The sequence below is a fragment of the Lissotriton helveticus genome, chromosome 4_1 (genome assembly GCF_964261635.1).
Source record: "Lissotriton helveticus chromosome 4_1, aLisHel1.1, whole genome shotgun sequence".
NCBI lineage: Eukaryota > Metazoa > Chordata > Amphibia > Caudata > Salamandridae > Lissotriton > Lissotriton helveticus.
This window is the reverse complement of record NC_136063.1, coordinates 236635140-236654181: the sequence shown is the minus strand read 5'-3', so window position 1 is coordinate 236654181 and position 19042 is coordinate 236635140. Positions and strand designations below refer to the sequence as shown.

The 19042-nt window shown below is 48.2% G+C and overlaps 1 protein-coding gene across 1 annotated transcript in view; it reads right to left on the bottom strand.

Moving 5' to 3' along the window:
- Nucleotides 1–19042, bottom strand: part of ZFAT (zinc finger and AT-hook domain containing) — a 985201-nt gene that overhangs the window by 60767 nt on the left and 905392 nt on the right. The window lies entirely within an intron of this gene.

Here is a 19042-nt window from a genome sequence, read left to right as displayed (position 1 = left end):
TACCTTTAGGCGTGAGCCCACCCCGCAGTTGCCTAGAATCATCGCCGCCACCCAGAGAGTAGAGGAGCCGCCGAGGAAGCAGCGTGGCCGACCCAGGAGCCAGGCAAGCTGCCGGACTGCGGGCGGGTTGGGAAAAGGAAAGGGCCGGCCGGCCGGAGGCAGAGCTCCCGCTGCCGCGGTGCGAGCCCTGTGTGTCGTCCAGAGCCTCGCAGGCTCCCCGAGGCCTGACGCGACCCAGAAACTTCAGGAAGAGGATCAGCGGAGTCCCCGGAGAGCCCGGTGAGTGAGGGGGGCTGAATCTACGCCTTTTAGGTGCTGAGATTGGCACAGAAAAGAGCCCTGAAGAAGTGGGGCTCTTCGAGGCACATTATGGGTGCCTGGAGCCATGTCGGTGCTCCTGAGGCACGTGTAGTGCCATAGTGATCCTCACAGATGAGCCGCAGTTGCAGGCAGCTGCAACGCTTGGGGCCAGTTTATTTACAGAGGTCCCGGAGTGGGGCCTCCAAGGCACAGTTGGTGCCAGTACCCATTTGTGGCCTAAATTCTACATCTGCACCGGGAGAGAGAGTGGCCAGCTGCAACAAGGGGGCCATTTCTTTTTTATATGAAGGGGTGAGTTGCACCCCACGCCACAGCACATTTGCGCACTGTGGTTTCGCTGCCGAGGCAGCCAGGGGGCATTTGAGAGGCCTCTTTTCAAGCCCTGACTTTATGGACATAGGGCATTTTGAGCCCCAGTGAAAGGCCAGTTGACCTGGGGGTCATTTTCTTGATGGTGATAGGGCGCAAGGCCCTAAGAGGCTGTGTGCACTTTTCTAGTGTTACTGTGGTGCATTGTTTAGGCTTATGATGCCTATTGCGTAATGTATTTATGCCTAGGAAATGTATGCACAATGTGTTTTATGCCTAATTGTAATGCAGACTTTATGTGTTTATGCTGATGGTTGCCAAATGTAATTGATGCACCCTGATTATTGCATAATGTGTTTATGCAGGTAAGGCCTATTGCATAATGTGTTTATGCTAACGAGGTTTGGGCCTAATGTGTTTCATGCCAAATGTGATAATGCTGAGGTCATTATTGTACCAGTAGTTACTGGTTGTGTTTTATGTTTACTACCTGCATTCTGATGGTTCTGACTGTGGTCCGATTAGCCTGGTCCTGTATATAATCCCCTGGGAAAATTGCCCAGTGCCAGTTGGCACAGTGTGTATGTGTGACTATGATTCTAATATGTTTTGGATAATACAAAGACTACTTTTTTATATAACCTTGTGTGGAGTTTCTTTTGTGGTGTGCCTAGTGTGTTGCTGCTGTGCGTGTGTGTTGCACAAACGCTGTACACATTGCCTCTGGGATAAGCCTGACTGCTCATGCCAAGCTACCAAGGGGGTGAGCAAGGGTTATCTACGGTGTTTAACTCCCTTGCCCTGACTAGAGTGGTGGTTTCTGCCTGGCTTTGGCGCATGCCCTAGCCAACCAGCAATCCAATTTCTAACATTGGTTGTCAGCAGTGAGGATAGGACGTGCGTTTGCGCAGTACCACAGCGAAAACTGGTTGCACTACAAACTCTGCATTTAGAGAATCACATGTTTTGGGGATTATTTTTCCTGATTAGTTTTTCTATTAAAAGTGTTATTTTCAAATTGTGTACTCTGGCTTCAGATCTTACACCTAGGAGTCTTGTGTTGCACTTCTGTGGGTTTAAGTACCTTGCCAAAAATGGAATCTGCCTTTAATGTACTTGATCTGTTGGAATATAGTGTGTTCCAGTTAAGGGGGTTCTGTGATGAGAGAGGCTTAGCAGTGAGTGGGGAAGACACTTGGCTATTCCTTAGGGAAGCCCTGATACAATGGCAACAGGATACATGGAGACTTGAGCACTCTGAGTGGAAGAGGGCCCATGCCGCACACCAAGAGGGTGGTGGGTCTGAGGGTGGCCCTGAAGAGTCTGAAGAACAGGAAGAAAATGGCAGGGACGCCAGTAGGTAGTGAGGACCCCATAGATAGGGAGTCTCTTGCTGGGTCCAGTGCTGGTGACAGTGCCCCATCCCTTTCCCTGTCCCCAGAGGAGGGGGTAGATAGGAGAGACAAAAGGGAGCATCAGCTGGCTTTAGACACACTCCAGTCGGAGTATGTCAAGGAGATAGTGTGGCTGGGTTTGGAGGAGAAAAAGGCCTTGTGGGCCCAGGAGTTAGGTCACGAGGTGTCGGTCCTTAAAGGGAAAAAGCTAGAGACTGAGAGGGCCTTAGCGCAGGAGAGCATGGCAGAGGCAGAGAGGGCCTTCGCCAGAGAGAAATTAGCTCTGGAGGGTAGGTTATCCCCTGAGTGCTGTTTTAGTTGTTTAGATTCACCAGTGAGGGTGGGGTCCAGTGGTGGCAGCAATAGAGAGGCCAGTGCAGGAAGTCCTACTCCCAGAGCCCAGCGATGATACCTAGTTCCCAGGAAGAGGGTGTCACACCTGAAGGGTATAGGTTGAGGATCAGGTGCAGTAGGAAACTGTCTCACCAGTCTTCGGGGGAATTTGTGGATGAATCTTGTGATGCACGGAAAGGTTGGGTGATGAGTAGCACTGCAAATGATTTTGAAGGACTGTTCAATCTGGTTGTGAGAGAGCACATATTCAGTAATTGTTTTCCAGGGTTACGCCAACACCTGTTGGAGTGTAAGTTCTCTGATCCCTGGGAGCTTGCACAGGAGGCAGACCACTGGCTGTGTGATGAAGGGTCTGAAGAGGCATTGGGGTGTGATCCTAAAAGGAGTAGCTCAGGTATCTTCCGGTCATGTGTGGTGGAAGAGGTTCAGAGTAGCCCAGCTAGGTCCCGGTGTAGTGGGAGGGGTGTAGGGGCTCACGTCCTGCCTCAGTGGAGAGGGAGTGAGTGTGGCCTGTGTCTCAAGTTGCCCGAAACCCAGTCTCAGGGCCTGGAGGGTTCCCTAAGGGAACTAGACACCAACTAACAAGTAACACTCAGTCAAAAACCTGCTCAGAAATGAGGGTTGGAAGATTGCGTGTGCTGTTTGCAAAATCAATGACGGGACACCCTTCCGATAGTTACAGTGTTCCTATTCAAAATCGAATGACCTGTGTGAGCACCTTCACTCCGCAATCAAATGCCATCCAGAAAATAATAAAGAAACGTTGGGGCATTCTGAATACTGGAGGGGACACTATTCCAGCTCCACTGTTTGCCTTTAAGAGAGGGCAGAGCTTAAAGGACAGATTGGTTCACACGCGTCCCAAAGGGGACATACCACGAGCATTAGGTACATTATGGGACATGCCTGCGGCCACAGGACACCATCCCTGTGGGAACTGCGCGGCCTGTCCGAACACAACGAAATCCCAAACCATTGATATAGGGACTGGGAGACCGTGGGAACAGCGTAGGTTCACAAATTGTAACAGCTCCAATTTAGTGTACCTAATTAGCTGCCCATGTAACAAGAGGTATGTGGGTATGACTACTCGCAAAATCAAGACACGCATTTGTGAGCACAAAAGCTCTATTCGGTGCTCAAGACAGTCGACCAGACTGACGAACCACTTTTTAACAGCCAAGCATATGTCGTCTGAGTTGCATTGGACTGTGATAGAGCAGCCTCCGATACCAGCCCATATCACTGACACTAAGAGTTTCCTATTCCAGCGTGAACAGCGATGGGTATATAAATTGGGCACAGACAAGCGAGGATTGAATGAGGATATTCCTTGGATGTCACTCAAGAGTTAGAGGCACAAGATAATCAGTGCTTTTACATTAATGAATGATATGCCCGAAAGAGGTATATCTGTTACTTCCCATGAGTATGAGTACCTGATGATCATATGGTATGTGTGGCATGTGGGCTGTGAGTATCACTCCCATATCGCGATAGGGTAACAGATGGGCCCTCTCGACAGTAGATATCAGGAAAGATGCGTGTAACACATGTTGTGTTCAGATTAATGAGACTGGTGGAGAGGCTGTAGATAGAGCACCGCCAGCCTGCTGATTAAGGGAGATAGAACATTTCTCTGCCTGGGTGCATGGATGCTCAGGAGTTTTGTTGTCCAGCACAATGGATACAGCGCAGGAGTAGCGCGTTTATAATGGCCTTTTGAGGCGAGATCTGTCCAGGTCTTACCCAGATGCGCCAATAGCCTATACATGATATGGTCATTGACCTTGCCATAAAGACACACGGGGCCTTATTTTTGGTACTCCCCCTTTCTTGTCAACTAGGAGTTGCCGCCAGGCTGTTTTATACGCTGTATAAATTGTTAAAAAAAATTTTTTGCATCATTGCGAGGGCGTCACGATAATTTGCGTGCTGACGCCGGTTTTGTGTGTAAAAAATCTGAGGAGAGTATGAGACCTTTAAGTCCCTATACAAGAGATAGGTTTAAACAGAGTACACACGAGGGTTTCAAACCACTAAGCCCATAGTTCCTCGCGTGACGCGTCCGCGTCACGCTCCGCGCCAGCCAATCGTAATACTCCTCTGGCATACCCGGAAGAGGACAGACTGACGCTAGCAGCAAGGAGCGGGGCAGCGCGTCCGCGTTTCACGGTATGTGCCGGTAGGCTCATAAGATCTATAGCCTATTTAAGTAACAGGACTCCTACCGCCGGTACCTCCCACAGACAGCCCAGTTGGACGTCTGGAGTACCGACGGATAGGTGAGTCAACAGACAGAACAGGCGCCTCTGTAAGCCACGCTATATCGAGTGGCCTGCCTTGACCTTACAGTACTTCCTTTAATTGATTCTTGTTTTATATGTGTTTGTGATTCATACAGAGCGGGGCTCCGCAGTACCTGAGCTAATGCCGGGTGAGGTGGGGCAGCATTCTCCATAATATGGGGTGAGTGTGTTTTTGTACTCAAGTGGCAATCTGGGTCTTTTGGGAATAGCTGTTATCTCAAAATACGTGTGGAAAGAAATGGATTATAAACCATTGATTGCGAGACCATGCTTTGTATTCGAGTCTCGCCCAGAGAGCTTTTGCTAATAGGCTTGTTCTCGTTTTCTTTTTCCTTTTTATGTGTGTGTGCTGTCTTGCGAAATCCACTGGTTCCTCCATCAGGAGAATCTAAGGTGACATTTATTTCATTTAAGTTTCCTTGTTTATTATGCACTAATTAAGCAGTAGCAGGATAGGTCCTGAAGAAGCAGCAAGTGACCCCGGGGCACAGGTAAAAGCTGCAGAAACATGTCGACCGTGACTTTATAAACTGTCGAGGTAGTAATTTGCTTACACTACCTTTTTGCACTGTTTTTAGAGAGTGGGAGTTGAAGGTTGCTAATAAATCTATTTTCCTTCTACTACCCCTTTTTAACATCACCACTTTTTTGAAAAATTTTATTTTCATTATTTAGCACTGCTTATTGGTTACATCCTGCCACCGACCTGTCATAACTTCATTGGGTATTGTTTTCCACCATGCTGTGCCTAATCGTATATGGGGTTTCCCTGTGTACTTATGGTGGTCTTCCCAAATGATGAAGGGCGGTACAGGATGGAACTCTGATGGGAACACTGTAACTATCGGAAGGGTGTCCCGTCATTGATTTTGCAAACAGCACACGCAATCTTCCAACCCTCATTTCTGAGCAGGTTTTTGACTGAGTGTTACTTGTTAGTTGGTGTCTAGTACTTATGAGGGACGTAGCACTCCTGGTCATTAAACTTTCCCTCTGACCCTCCCTAGTGAAGTTTGTAGTTTGAGCAGCCGCATGGCTGCGGGTCATTATTAATTTTCTTCTTTTTTAGTAGACAGTGTGTACATGTATAGTTCATGATCACTAGTCATACATACACGTAGCTAGACGAGATTGAAGTTGAGGTACAACATTGGTTGAGGCTGTAGGCCTTGAGACAACGTGGCCTTTAAGAGAAATGGCAATGAATTTAGGCTTAGCCTTTAATGAGGAGGAAATACAAAATATTTTATCTGAAAATCCGAGCATTGTAGACATGGTACCGACTGCACAAACGAATACCGATGAAGGCTGGACCAAAGTTCTTACACTTAAAAAAAACCAAGCAAGGGTATGTGTGCATGGCACTATTATGGCAGAGTATTTGCGTGGCAATTGCGCCCCGAGTGGGCTGATAGTCACCAATGCCCCTCGCTTATTTCTAGATGACAAGGACTTCCTCAGAGACTGGTACCTTATCGCGTGGCGTTGTACACGCGATTGGCTTGTCTTGATTATCAAGACGGCCAAAAGAACAGCGGACAACATTCTGGTAGAGATCCAGACTCTAGAAGGGCAAATTAGAGCGACCCTGTCTTCTAGTAAAGTCTTCACGAAGAAGCAGGACGAAGGGAATAAGACTAGTAAGGACTTTCGGGACTCAATTCTTTTCACGAAACTAGAGAAATTTAAGAAAGATCTGGGGAATTTCAGTACTACCAAGATCTATCCCTACACTAGTGATGATTACTCTCCGCCAACACATAACAAAAACAACCAGAAAGCAAGCTCTAATTATGGTTCCTCCGCCTCTGACACCGGATCTAGTGATTCGGATACTCCTCAACAGGGGGACCCCTCTAAGAAACAGAGAGGAAGAGGTAACAATAGGAGGATTTGGAGAGGTTATGGTCAACAGTTTGGACCACCACCACCACCTTGGTGGCAACCCTCACCGTGGGGACCTTACCCTCCAATGATGGGGATGTATGATCCAAACCAAACCTTTCAAAATTATGGTCAGCAGCCTTTTTTAGGGTCTGGCCGGAGAGGGCGAGGACGCCAACGGACGGCGCAACAAGGTCATGTGCGCTGGACCGTCCCTCCACCACCAGCTCAGCCAATGGGACTGAGGAGCGGGAGGGTAGTAGGACAGGACCAAGCCGGGACGTCGAGCGGTCCAACATCGTAATAAACCTGAGCTCGCACCAACTCACAGTGATGGAGGAGAAAGTTCTGAACAAAGGTTTAGGCTTCGTCTCAACAAACAGGAGTGATCCCTTTCTCACTCAAATAGAGATGGGCAAGTTCTATCGTAAAATAAGATTACACTATCTGTTTGCACATAAACAACTGGATTCTAGTCATATGACTATGAGAGACGATAACACTGGCCTAAAACGACCTTCAACGTTTAATCCCACGACAGTAGGGATGCCAGCAAAAGTTATCACGTTTGAGGAAGCTGTAGACCAAGATCTGAAAGAGTTGTTCGAGAGAGAACATAGACCTTTTCAAAATATCTCACGAGGAGAACAAGATGCAGTCACGAGTTTAGCAAACAATTCCGCTTTGGTCATAAAGCCGGCCGATAAAGGCGGGGCTACGGTGTTACTAGACTCTGATACTTATAGGCAAGAATGCCTTCGCCAACTAGATAATACCAATGCGTACCGAAAGCTGACCATAGATCCTACTGCTAGATTAACAAAGCAAATAGCACAGATAGTGGAGGAAGCACTTAGCGAGGGCTGGATAACAGCTAAAGAAGGACAGTTCCTTTGCACTGCTAACCCTAGAACTCCCTACTTTTATCACTTACCCAAAATCCACAAACCCCAGCGACCACCACCAGGTCGCCCTATCATTTCGGGGATCGGCTCCCTTTTGGAGCCCCTGTCGACTTTCGTCGACGTATTTCTAAAGCCAATGGTAAGTGCAATGCCTACGTATCTCAAAGACACTAAGGATGTCTTAAGACTGTTGAGAGACATTGATTTTGATCGTAACACTGATATCTTAGTATCATTTGATGTGGAGAGTTTATATACCTCAATCCCACAGAAAGAGACATTAGAAGTAGTGGAAATGCTCCTCTTAGAAAGAGATCTAGATTCCATCACTCCCGTCAATCTTATAATGACTCTGGCTAGTATAGCCATGACGGAGAATTTTTTCCAATTTGAAGACTCACTCTATCTTCAAGTCAGTGGAACGAGCATGGGCAGCATTTTTGCGCCGTCGTTAGCGAATCTGTATGTGCATAACTTTGAAACAGAGCACATCTTCTCGGACAATAACCCTTTCACAGACCAGGTGCGTCTGTGGAAGCGGTATATTGATGATATTTTAGTGATCTGGAGAGGGAGTGAAGAAGAACTAACCAGGTTCCACGAATGGTTGAATGAGAGAAATCGCTTTCTACGCTTCACAATGGAGCAGAGTAGAGTTCATCTAGCGTTTCTCGATCTACTAATTACACCCACGACTACAGGTTTGGCCTCAGAGCTGTACCGCAACCCTATGTCGCGTAATTCTTTACTAGACTATAACAGCTGTCATCCTAAATCTCTTCGAGATAATTTACCTTATGGGCAATTTTTGCGCATACAACGAAATTGCTCGATTAAAGACCGGTTTGAACATCATGCCGATTGCCTTAAAGAAGATCTTGCACAAAAGCATTATCCCAAAAGCCTTGTTCGGAAATCAAAGAAGAGAGCCTCCAACAACAACCGTGAGGGGCTATTGGAGATATTGCCACCTAAACCCATTCAAAATCGAATGACCTGTGTGAGCACCTTCACTCCGCAATCAAATGCCATCCAGAAAATAATAAAGAAACGTTGGGGCATTCTGAATACTGGAGGGGACACTATTCCAGCTCCACTGTTTGCCTTTAAGAGAGGGCAGAGCTTAAAGGACAGATTGGTTCACACGCGTCCCAAAGGGGACATACCACGAGCATTAGGTACATTATGGGACATGCCTGCGGCCACAGGACACCATCCCTGTGGGAACTGCGCGGCCTGTCCGAACACAACGAAATCCCAAACCATTGATATAGGGACTGGGAGACCGTGGGAACAGCGTAGGTTCACAAATTGTAACAGCTCCAATTTAGTGTACCTAATTAGCTGCCCATGTAACAAGAGGTATGTGGGTATGACTACTCGCAAAATCAAGACACGCATTTGTGAGCACAAAAGCTCTATTCGGTGCTCAAGACAGTCGACCAGACTGACGAACCACTTTTTAACAGCCAAGCATATGTCGTCTGAGTTGCATTGGACTGTGATAGAGCAGCCTCTGATACCAGCCCATATCACTGACACTAAGAGTTTCCTATTCCAGCGTGAACAGCGATGGGTATATAAATTGGGCACAGACAAGCGAGGATTGAATGAGGATATTCCTTGGATGTCACTCAAGAGTTAGAGGCACAAGATAATCAGTGCTTTTACATTAATGAATGATATGCCCGAAAGAGGTATATCTGTTACTTCCCATGAGTATGAGTACCTGATGATCATATGGTATGTGTGGCATGTGGGCTGTGAGTATCACTCCCATATCGCGATAGGGTAACAGATGGGCCCTCTCGACAGTAGATATCAGGAAAGATGCGTGTAACACATGTTGTGTTCAGATTAATGAGACTGGTGGAGAGGCTGTAGATAGAGCACCGCCAGCCTGCTGATTAAGGGAGATAGAACATTTCTCTGCCTGGGTGCATGGATGCTCAGGAGTTTTGTTGTCCAGCACAATGGATACAGCGCAGGAGTAGCGCGTTTATAATGGCCTTTTGAGGCGAGATCTGTCCAGGTCTTACCCAGATGCGCCAATAGCCTATACATGATATGGTCATTGACCTTGCCATAAAGACACACGGGGCCTTATTTTTGGTACTCCCCCTTTCTTGTCAACTAGGAGTTGCCGCCAGGCTGTTTTATACGCTGTATAAATTGTTAAAATTTTTTTTTTGCATCATTGCGAGGGCGTCACGATAATTTGCGTGCTGACGCCGGTTTTGTGTGTAAAAAATCTGAGGAGAGTATGAGACCTTTAAGTCCCTATACAAGAGATAGGTTTAAACAGAGTACACACGAGGGTTTCAAACCACTAAGCCCATAGTTCCTCGCGTGACGCGTCCGCGTCACGCTCCGCGCCAGCCAATCGTAATACTCCTCTGGCATACCCGGAAGAGGACAGACTGACGCTAGCAGCAAGGAGCGGGGCAGCGCGTCCGCGTTTCACGGTATGTGCCGGTAGGCTCATAAGATCTATAGCCTATTTAAGTAACAGGACTCCTACCGCCGGTACCTCCCACAGACAGCCCAGTTGGACGTCTGGAGTACCGACGGATAGGTGAGTCAACAGACAGAACAGGTGCCTCTGTAAGCCACGCTATATCGAGTGGCCTGCCTTGACCTTACAGTACTTCCTTTAATTGATTCTTGTTTTATATGTGTTTGTGATTCATACAGAGCGGGGCTCCGCAGTACCTGAGCTAATGCCGGGTGAGGTGGGGCAGCATTCTCCATAATATGGGGTGAGTGTGTTTTTGTACTCAAGTGGCAATCTGGGTCTTTTGGGAATAGCTGTTATCTCAAAATACGTGTGGAAAGAAATGGATTATAAACCATTGATTGCGAGACCATGCTTTGTATTCGAGTCTCGCCCAGAGAGCTTTTGCTAATAGGCTTGTTCTCGTTTTCTTTTTCCTTTTTATGTGTGTGTGCTGTCTTGCGAAATCCACTGGTTCCTCCATCAGGAGAATCTAAGGTGACATTTATTTCATTTAAGTTTCCTTGTTTATTATGCACTAATTAAGCAGTAGCAGGATAGGTCCTGAAGAAGCAGCAAGTGACCCCGGGGCACAGGTAAAAGCTGCAGAAACATGTCGACCGTGACTTTATAAACTGTCGAGGTAGTAATTTGCTTACACTACCTTTTTGCACTGTTTTTAGAGAGTGGGAGTTGAAGGTTGCTAATAAATCTATTTTCCTTCTACTACCCCTTTTTAACATCACCACTTTTTTGAAAAATTTTATTTTCATTATTTAGCACTGCTTATTGGTTACATCCTGCCACCGACCTGTCATAACTTCATTGGGTATTGTTTTCCACCATGCTGTGCCTAATCGTATATGGGGTTTCCCTGTGTACTTATGGTGGTCTTCCCAAATGATGAAGGGCGGTACAGGATGGAACTCTGATGGGAACACTGTAACTATCGGAAGGGTGTCCCGTCATTGATTTTGCAAACAGCACACGCAATCTTCCAACCCTCATTTCTGAGCAGGTTTTTGACTGAGTGTTACTTGTTAGTTGGTGTCTAGTACTTATGAGGGACGTAGCACTCCTGGTCATTAAACTTTCCCTCTGACCCTCCCTAGTGAAGTTTCCCTAAGGGAACACCAGGTTGGGGGCCTAGACTGCACTAATAGGCCATTTGAGGGGGATCTCCTAAAGTCAGGATAACCTGGAGCGTCTGTAAACGTAGCTCCAGTGGTTCTGGTGTCCGGCGGTACCGCTCCTAAGTGGAGGGTGCAGAAGTCCAGATTGAGAGGTGAGAGAGGGGATGTGTTCCAGAGTGGGAGAACCAGTGGGTCAGGGGCCAGCCAGAAGGGCTGAGTCTACTAGGAGTGACCATGGTGACACCACTTTTGTCCTGGGGGATCTTCGCACACTATCAGATGGGCAGTGGTCAGGAGATATGCGCCAGGTAGACTGAAACGCAACACAGGAGTCATGTGTCACCCTCGGGGGGATACTGTGCGAGTACCCCAGAAATCCTGGTGTGCCAGGCAAGTGTTCAACCGCAGGGTTTAGTCCCTGGGTTGGGAGGCCAGGTTTAGGTTCTGTCTGACCTGGAGGGAAGGACATCTGTAATTAGTGTCCTGACCAGGAGGGATACTATGTGAGTCCCCAGAAGCCCTGGTGTGCCAGGCAAGTGCTCAGCCGTGGGGTTCAGCTCCAAGGTTGGGAGGGCAGGTTCAGGTTCTGCCTGACCTGAACAGAAGGATGACTGTAAGCAGTGCCCTGACCGGTTTGGCTTCCAGGGGTACCACTCCAGATGGGAGGGTGCAACACTCTGAAAGGGGGTGCAGAGGGAGGGATTCCTTGCCTCTGACCCCGGTGCAACCTGAGGGTTTAGACCCTAGGTTGGGAGACCAGTCGCTGGAGAGAGGTCCTGAACTGGTGGGAGGGTTGTGTTCTGAGGGTGCTTCTCACAAGGAGGAGAGTGTGGAACTCTAGAAGGATAGGTAGGGGGAGGAGAGACTCACCCGTCACTTCTGGTCAACCGGAGGGTGTGGACCGCAGGCTGGAGGATCAGTGGCAGTTTAGAACTGCACTGGTGAGAGGAAGAGTGGAGAATGGTTACTATGTGCCAGGGGTTACTGCCCCCCACTCTGTGAGATGGCAAGGACCAGACACATCTGGATGGCCTAGGGCCTGGTCCTGGCCGTGGACAACTAGGGAGTACCAGTCGGTAGCTTAGTTGGTCCTCGGAGCTTTGACAGAGGGAACCACATGGGTTCAGGATGGCGTAGAACTGGAGTGTGCCCCTGCAGTTGCGGCCCTGCATCCGTGTTCTAACGCCCAAAGCAGGGAAGCCCATCAAGGTGGTGATTGGTCTACCCTGCGTTTTGGCTGGAAGGGGGTTGTGTTGGACTTGGCCTTTTTGCAGGGCCATCTCTGAACTTTGTGCCTTCCTCCTAGCCTTTTTTTTCCAGATATGGTGTTGGTGGTTTAAGGACTCTGGGAACTTTAGAACTGCTGTACAGTGTAAAGTGTGTGTGCGCTCTGTGATAAACATGGTAAGATTGGTCTACACCTGTTTGGCATATTTAATTTACCTGCCAGTCCCTTGTAAAGGGGTATCTCATATACGCAGGGCTGGTAAATTAACTGCTACTGGTGGGCTTGCAGCGCTGATTGTGCCACCCACGAAAGAAGCCTTTCAAACCTATCTCAGGCCTCTGCCATTGCAGGGCCTGTGCGCGCAGTGTTACTGCCGCTGTGACATGGCACCTAAAGTGTGTGCCATGTATGTGACCCCCCCTTTTTACTGCATGTCAGTCACCCTTAAGGTAGGCCCTGATGACAGAGCTCCAACCTGACAAAGGGGAAGAGCAGCCCGGTAAACAAAGTGCTCCACACTCCCCAGAACCAGTTAGGACTTGATCCCCCAAGCCCTGTGCCAGGGCAGACAAAAGAAATGTGATATAAATATAGGGGCTGTGACCCCATGTGTAGTGCTGTTTTTGTGACGTGGGGCTTGCTGCTGTTGGGCCCCAGGAGGAACCACCACAAGGGACTGCCTCCCTACTGGAGGGCCCTGTGTGCTGCCCTGCCTGGGCCCCCTTGAACTGTAAAGGACGCTAGCGCCTCATGAGCGCTATATCTTGATTACCGGGAAGAGAAGAGGAGCCCTGGTACTCTGCAGTGCGCGGCTGCAGTTTCTGCAGGGGGAATCCCGGCATGGGGACTCCCCTGTGTTGCTGGGATCGGAGCGGGAGCCCACCCCGCATTTGTGCAGAGGAGCGGGAGTCCACCCCGCAGTGTTTAATGCTCCTTGAAGCGGAAGCCCACTCCGCGTTTGTGCTCCTTTGATGGGAACCAACCCCACATTTGGCTTTATTTGCAGACGGGAGCCCACCCCGCACTACTGGGAAGTTGGAGCCCACCCCGGGTCTGTACTCCTCTACGGGTGCCCACCCCGCTTTGTGGTCTGCTCATCGGTGGGAGCCCACCCCGCATTGGTACCTTTAGGCGGGAACCCACCCTGCAGTTTCCCAGAAGCACCGACGCAACCCGCCAAGGAAGCAGCTCGGCCGACCCGGAAGCCAGGCAACCTGCCTGACTGCGGGTGGGGCCAGGAAAATGAAAGGGACGGTCGGCCAATAGCAGCGCAGCCGGAGGCAGAGCTCCGCAGCTGCGGTGCAAGCCCTGCATGTGGTCCAGAGCCTCGCAGGCTCCACGAGGCTTGACGCGACCTGGAAGCTTCAGGAATTGGACTAGCGGAGTCCCCGGACAGCCCAGTGAGTGAGGGGGCAGAATCTACACCTTGTAGGAGCCAAGATTGGCACCCAAAAGAGCCCGAAGAAGAGGGGCTTCCCGAGGCCAATTGTTGGTGCCGGGAGCTGTGTCGGTGCTCCCGAGTCATGTGTACTGCCTTAGTGATCCTCAAAGCTGCACAGCAGTTGCGGGCAGCGGCAACGCTTGGGGCAAGTTAATTTTCAGAGGTACCGGAGTGGGGCCTTTACGGCACAGTAGGTGCCAGCGCCTACATCTGGCCTAAATTCTACAGCTGCACAGCGAGAGAGAGCAGGCAGCTACAACAAGGGGGCCATTTCTTTTTAGATGATGAAGGGGTGAGTTGTACTCCACACTGCAGCGCATTTGTGCACTGTGATTCCGCTGCCGAGGCACCCAGGGGGCCATTTGAGAGGCCTCATTTCAAGCCCTGACTTTATGGACATAGACTATTTTGAGCCCCAGTGAAAGGCCAGTTGGTCTGCGGGTCACTTTCTTGATGGTGATAGGGCGCAAGGCCCTAAGGTGCTGTGTGCACTTTCCCAGTGTTACTGTGGTGCACTGTTTAGGCTTATGATGCCTGTTGCGTAATGTATTTATGCCTAGGAAGTTTATGCACAATGTTTTTTATGCCTAATTGTGATGCAAACATAATGTGTTTATGCTGATGGTTGCCAAATGTGATTGATGCACCCTGATTATTGCATAATGTGTTTATGCTGGTAAGGCCTATTGCGTAATGTGCTTATGCTAATGAGGTTTGGGCCTAATGTGTTTTATGCCTAATGTGATAATGCAGGGGCCATTATTGTACCAGTAGTTACAGGTTGTGTTTTATATTTACTACCTGCATTATGGTGATCCTGACCGTGGCCCGATTGGCCTGGTCCTGTATATAATCCCCTGTGAATATTGCCCAGTGCCAGTTGGCACAGTGTATATGTGTGATGATTCTAATGTGTTTTGGATAATACAAAGGCTATTTTTTTATATAACCTTGTGTGGAGTTTCTTTTGTGGTGTGCCCTGTGTGTTGCGGCTGTGTGTGTGTTGCGCAAACGCTTTACATATTGCCGCTGGGATAAGCCTTACTGTTCGTGCCAAGCTACCAAGGGGGTAAGCAGGGATTATCTTCGGTGTGTAACTCCCTTGCCCTGACTAGAGTGGTGATCTCCGCCTGGCTTAGGCGCATGCCCTAGCCAACCAGAAATCCTATTTCCAACACTCACGTTAGACATTAAATAGAATAAATTGAAGCTGTCTTTTGTGACAAATTAAAATGGAACCCGCATGCTATTTGGAAAGCTATCAGAGTAGAAATATGGGTATTATGACTTGTTGAGGGCACTGGTTGAGGAAGGGAAATAGGGTGTTCAATAAGTCTTATATCTCCTTTGGATTAGTGTCCAAAGATCCTCTACTCTCAGGTAGTTGGTTAAAAGCAACTAGATGGGCTGTACTCTAAGGGGTGTATTGCAGAGTCTGGGGCCCTACACAGTGAGGAGATGCTGCTTCTAGGAATGACTTCTGAAGAAAAGCCTTTGTTAAGTTGCTGCCAGTAGGAACATAATTCTTATATCCATGCAAGTAGTATGTTATGTATTACCAAACTTTCATGTGAACAGTAAGGGGATATCCTAATACCTCCCTACGGAAAACAGGGCCGGTTAACAGAGTTTAGATGTGGTTAATATTACAGCTAGCAAATCTAGGTGTTTTGGGGCGTTATTCTACAAGGAATGTTCAGGTTTTTCAGCCTGCTTGCTTTTGTATTCCAACGTATGCAAAGGTCTGTAGATTCACTTTCCTGTCACGGCGGGCGAGGAGAAATAAGGATAGTAAAGGGAAACAAGCATTGTAAAGGGTGCAGTGGGGGGTGAAGAGGAAAGGGTGCAACAAGATGTGATAGACAGTAGCACCACAGCACCTCATTTCAGGTATAGGTGATTTGGGGGCATCGTGCCAAAGGATTTCCTAGGTCGGATTTCTAGAGAGCCATTCATCTTTCAGCAATCAATCCCCCTCTTCAATAGTCCTTGACCTTCAGCTCACACTTTCTTTGGTTTGCACTGAAAGTCTCTTCTAAGAGGCCCCTGTGGTTCTTAAATATCAGTCTAATACTGAATCAATCCACACTGTATAAAGTATTTTTCTTCTAACTTAAGTTTCCATTATTTCATGATTTCCGCTTCCCTAAAGAAGGTCTAAATAACCACAGGCACAAATATGAAAATGTAGCTGTGAGATTATACAACTGCATCTAGTCACCATGATTAATGTGTTTAAAAATGGATCGTGGGCCCTCACTCATTTACAATAAATTATAGGCAGTGCATAACTGTAGAAAAATGGCATGTTTCTCCTCTGTGAATGTATTTTAACAGTTCTGCATTTATATGTGAATTTCTTTTAACAGCTCTGCATACATTTCCTTTGGAACACTGCACACAGCAATCATCAAAACTATTAGCGATATGATGTTGGCTTATCATTTTATTGTACTATAAGATGGCATTCCTAAAGATATAGAACGTTTATAGAAATATTATGGGACCCACTTCAATTATTCAAGAAAACATACCTAGAATTGGCTGTTTATCAGTTTTATCTCCCCCGGTATCCTATGCAATTACTTTAGCTCTCAGGCTAAAGAACACTGCTGAGAGGATTAGTTGTCAAAAGAGAAACATTTCCTCTGACCTCACCAGCTCACAGTGTGACTTCCATTTTGCTGCCTGGTGCATGGCATGGGTAATATTTAAGCGTGCGACCTCTTCTATAAGACAATAAACAACTGAACTGCACATCTGAGCCCCCAAGGAGCCCATGGAGTGAGTCCCCTCAGCATGGACATTAACTAGGGGGTTGCAGCGGACTGTGGTTGCTACCCAATCCTGCCCCTTGATACCCCTTATTTTAGTCTGGAAATCAACTCTCATGTAATGGGCAATGCCGCCTGAGGAAGTGATTTGCTCTGGTACACGGTGTTATGCTTTTATTGGAGAAAAGAGCACAGAGGGGCTCTTTAAAGTGGTAGGACTGGGGTGAACCAACTGCTGCGGGGATATCCCACTGAGCAGCTGAGATTCCACCTAATCTGCCTCTTCTGGTGCAGCCTGGCGATTTAGAGGTTCCAGAAGCCGCTGAGCAGCTAGGGTACCTCCTTGTCTGCCACTCCAGGGGCAGCCTGACGATTCAGAGATCCCAGGCGCCACTGAGCAGCTACGGTACCTCCTCGTCTGCCACTCCAGTGGCAGCGTGACGATTCAGAGGTCCCAGACGCCACTGAGCAGGTAAGGTACCACCTTGTCTGCCTCTTCTGGTGCAGCCTGGCGATTCAGAGGTCCCAGACGCCACTGAGCAGGTAAGGTACCTCCTCGCCTGCCACTCCGGGGGCAGCCTGACAATTCAGAGGTCCCAGACGCCACTGAGCAGCTAAGGTACCTCCTAGTCTGCCACTCCGGGGGCAGCGTGACGATTCAGAGGTCCTAGACACCACTGAGCAGGTAAGGTACCTCCTCGCCTGCCACTCCGGGGGCAGCCTGATGATTCAAAGGTCCCAGACGCCACTGAGCAGGTAAGGTACCTCCTCGCCTGCCACTCCGGGGGCAGCCTGATGATTCAGAGGTCCCAGACGCCACTGAGCAGGTAAGGTACCTCCTCGCCTGCCACTCCGGGGGCAGCCTGATGATTCAGAGGTCCCAGACGCCACTGAGCAGGTAAGGTACCTTCTCGTCTGCCACTCCAGGAGCAGCCTGACGATTCAGAGGTCCCAGACGCCACTGAGCAGGTAGGTACCTCCTCGCCTGCCACTCCGGGGGCAGCCTGACGATTCAGAGGTCCCTGACGCCACTGAGCAGGTAAGGTACCTCCTCGCCTGCCACTCCGGTGGCAGCCTGACGATCCAGGGGTCCTAGACGCCACTGAGCAGGTAAGATAACTCCTCGCCTGCCACTCCGGGGGCAGCCTTACGATTTAGATGTCCCAGTTGTGCAACAGCAAAGTTTGTCTGAAAAAGTTCCTACCAATATCGAAACAAAAAAGACACGCCCTTCAGACGCGGAGTATTTTCTCAGTGTGTTGAGACAATTTAGCTTTTTGCTCTGTTATTGCTATGTTTTTCCCTGACGAGAATGCCAAGACATATGAAAAGGAAAGCATAGGAAGGTATGTTATAAATAGGGTGTCTTTCAATGTCGTTTAGGCACAGGCCGGTGGTGCCAGGTCTGAGGGCGCAATGTTGACATGGTGGAGATGGCTGTGATTCTGCCATTGCAAACACTCATTCCTCCGCACATAAATCACTTGTGGGAAGCATACACTTAGTCAACAAGACATTCACTACATTTTAGCAGCTATTTTGCCAAGTGGGGGTGCGCAGCTCAAGAAGTCCAGTAGGCAGATATTGATAGATAAATAACTTCTTTATTCTAAATGTATTAAGGCCATCAGATATAGACACTCCAGCCAACGCGTTTCATGCCCTCACACATTGAAGGTAGATGTAATATCTCCTTAGTGCCGAATCAAACTTCCTCGCTCTTCAGTATGTTTGATAAGGAGGTATTACATCTGCCTTCAGTGTATGCAGGCCCCAGTGCAATACACTGGACCTTACAAATTATTGGAAATTTAAACAGATACTCAGTGGACATAGAGATTACACTTGCCCTTTGGTTTTTCTTCACGGGGCTTTATTGTGCTACATGGAATCGTCTATTATACAACCATTGGTAATTCAGATTGTTATAACAGGAACACACTGTCTCTTTGGGAAGGTTCCGCTAAACTGTTCAGAATCAAGTACTATTACTGAAGTTTGTTGGTACTTTGGAGAATGTCACTTTTTAAATGTTTTTTTGTGTTTTTGGTACATGTTGCTTGTTTTAGTTCTGTGTCTCACGATTTGAATGTAATATATATATGGTTTTGTAAAATAATTTCAGCCCTGATGAAGTTCCCAATATGGGAATGAAACGCGTTGGCTGGAGTGTCTATATCTGATGGCCTTAATACATTTGGAATAAAGAAGTTATTTTTCTATCAATATCTGCTTACTGGACTTCTTGAGCTGCGCACCCCCCTTTGGCAAAATAGTTTTTGATCTGGAGCACAGGGATGCCACACAACGGCTGGAGTTGGGGTGGTTTGCACAGCAAACTTATTTATTGGAACTGGCGTGAGGTGCGGCATAGGAGGTCCGCCGTTACCTCATTTGGACAATTACATTTTAGCAGCTGTCCTGTTACCACTGAACCTCTACATGACCTCTTTAATATGGCAACCGACGGCATTTGTTGTCAAGTTGAACCCTTGT